Source organism: Pygoscelis adeliae, unplaced genomic scaffold (assembly GCF_000699105.1).
Source record: "Pygoscelis adeliae isolate BGI_AS28 unplaced genomic scaffold, ASM69910v1 Scaffold294, whole genome shotgun sequence".
In the NCBI taxonomy this organism is placed as follows: Eukaryota; Metazoa; Chordata; class Aves; order Sphenisciformes; family Spheniscidae; genus Pygoscelis; species Pygoscelis adeliae.
This window is the reverse complement of record NW_008824722.1, coordinates 1,052,430-1,055,387: the sequence shown is the minus strand read 5'-3', so window position 1 is coordinate 1,055,387 and position 2,958 is coordinate 1,052,430.

Here is a 2,958-nt window from a genome sequence, read left to right as displayed (position 1 = left end):
CGGCCAAGCGGCCGCAGTTCCCAGGGCTGCTCTGGGGGCATCCGGCTCCGCTGTGCTGCCGGCGTCCAGGTGCCACTGCCCCTCGCTGTGGGATGGGGACGCAGACGGGCTCCCCGGTGCCTCCTGCTCTGTGGGGGGTGCCCAGTGCTGATGATGGGGCCTCAACTTGCATTTTGGGGCTCTTGGTCCCTTTGGGCATGACCTACATCTTTGCTCCTCAGCTGGTGTGTTGGGGAGCTCTGGGATGTGATGGGGGTCCCCGTTTCCCCAGTGAAGGGTCTCTCCAAGCCCCGCTGCAGTGGGATGTGTGTGCCGGGGGCTTTGCAGGGTGAGACCCCCAAGGCAAGGAGCAGGGCAGGAGGGGTGGCACCAGCGCTGCTTGTCTGGGGACGTGCAGGGCCTCTCCTGCCCGGGGCGTGCGTTTCTCCATCCATCCGTGTGCCCTCTCCCTGCACAGCTCAGCCAGGGCCCCGCAGCTCTTCCCACGGCATGGCCAAACGCTGGCTGGCTGCAGGGGTGAGGAGCCACCCCTGGGAGCCATGCCCCTTGGTGGCGTGGGGGGCAAAGCCCTGTCCCACTTCTGGTGGGGCGCATGTGTTTTGGATGGCCCTTCGAGCACCCTTTGCAGGCGTTTGTGGGTCTGGCTCCATGGGTAAAGCACATGTGTCTCCTCCATCCTCGGGGCAGCTCCAGATGGAGGAGCATCCCTGGTGACCTGGGTGAGCTAAGGGGGTGGTCCTCTGACACCCCCAGCCCATCTGGAGCTGCCCTCGGTGGGAGGGGATGTGGTCTGGGCAAGCAACCCCAGTGAGTTTGAGAGTGCTGGGAGCTGGGCTCTGGGGCAGCGTATGACACTGGGACGTGGGACCGGCACCGGCTGCCTGTGTTGGTCCTGGTGGGATCCTGCATCGTGCTGGCAGTGAAGAGCGAAGGGCTTTTATTAACAGCTCCAGTGTGGAAATGAGTAATCCTGACACGGCAGCCAGCGGGTGATCTATCAGTGCTCCGCTGGGGAGGCCGCCTGGCACGGGACGGGCACGAGGGCGGGCTGGGAAGCTGTTGCTCCGTGGCTGACCTGCCGCTGTGCCCTTCGGCCCCAGCATCCCACAATGCCGGCAGAGACGCATGAGGGGCCGACGATGGTCCCCTCAGGTGGGCTGAGCAGGTTTGCTTTGTAGAAGAGCTGCCCCTCTTTGCTGGGACAAGTCCTGGCTCAGGCTGGAAAGCCTCCTGTACGGCTGTTTCTGGCCAAAATCAGGTTGCATAAATAGCCCCATGGCATGCGGGACAGGCGTCGGCCCTGGGAGCAGCTGGAGGCTCAGGGAGAGGATGGGTTGCAACCGGGGCTCAGCAAGAAAAATGGCTTTAAAAATGCAATTGGCGTCAGTGGGAAACTTCCTCTGAGGGTGCAACAGGTCTGTGCCACCCCATCCCCAAAAGGACTGGCTTGGGCTGGGGGTGAGGCCGGGAGCCAGCCGGGTGAAATCCAGACTCAGTGCCTGGAAACTCGCCGCTTTCCAAGAAAAGGAAACGTCAGGTCTGAAAACTTCCAGCCTGAGGGATGTTTCCCCGGGGAGGACTTTCATCTCTCTCCCCAAGCCGCCTCTGATGCATCACTGGCATTTTCTGCTGGCATCAGAGCCTTGGGAGCACACCCCAGGCGAGCAGGAGACGCCAAGCCTGGTGGCACGGAGCCGCTAGATAGCCCGGCCATACCGTGACCTGGGACTGAGCCACCAGCACTCTCCGTCCTCTGCCGGGGGACAAACCTGCAGCCTTCTTGGCTGGGAATGGGGGCCTGGGTGGGGGTTCTGGGCCTGGGGGGTTGGTGTGGGGCAGCCCTGCTGGGAGCTCTTCCAGCATCAGCCAGCACCTCCGCCATCCCCTTCCCCCCGTGGGTGCCCCAGGGTGACGTTTCTTCCCCTGGTGACATATTTCCCCCCCGGCACAAAGACAACAGGGAGGAAAAGGGGCTTTCTGCCCCGGTCCCATCTGCCAGGCCCTTTGTGGGGGCAGGAGGACCCTAGAGCTGGGTTGGGGGTCTGCCCCATGGCCTGGGCATGGCCACCCCACGTGTACCTGGGGCAGCTGGCCTTGCTCCCGAGGGGGACAAGGCGGGGTAGGGGGCAGTGGTGGCATGGGGGCAGCCTTACTCCCTGCCTGCCACGCCGGTGCTGGAGCTGGGACTGGTCATGCTTCATGCCCCATATGGGGACTCGGCCACCCAGGGATGGGCCAGTGCCAGCAGCGTCCCCGGGGGAAGCCATGCACCCCAAGGGGTGCTGAGCCCTGGTGATGGGGCAGGGACCAGCGGGCACCCAGCTCCCCAGTGATCCCTGTGGCCTGTGATCGAGCAGCCAGGCAAGGGCTGGGATGCTGTTAAAAAAAAGCGTAGGAGCTAAATATAGCCTCATTGGCTGTGCGTGTATGTGTGCTTGAGGCACGCAGACGCCTGGGTTCACCCTCTGCCTCCAGCTGCGGTGTGACCTTGGCTGGGTCCCTTGGTCTCACTGGTTCCCCAGCCCCTGCATCCCCTCGTCTCCTGCCTGTTGCTGTGCTGCCTGCGGGTCTGGCAGCATCTCAGGCATCCTGCATCGCAGTCCCCGCTCCTGACCCGTTCCCCCAGCCCTGCTCCCCATCTCCCCTTGGCTCTCCCAGCGAGACAGCTGGACCCATCCACCTGCTCGGAAAAGCAGCTGGACCTGTTGCCTCAGACCCTCCCCGGTAGGTTCAGCCATGGTGGTCCCCGTGGGGCAGGCACTTGTGTGGGGCGCAGAGGACAAGTCTGAGTCATCCCCATCCTGGATGTTTAGCCAGTGCCCAGCGTCCTGTCCCTCCCCTGTACTCCCCTGGGAACCGAGTGCCTTTTAATATCTGTGGCCCGTTTCCTTAGCAACTGCATTAAGCAAATCGATGGAGGTGGTGTCATTGGAATGGGAGGGCATGCCCTTCCCCCCC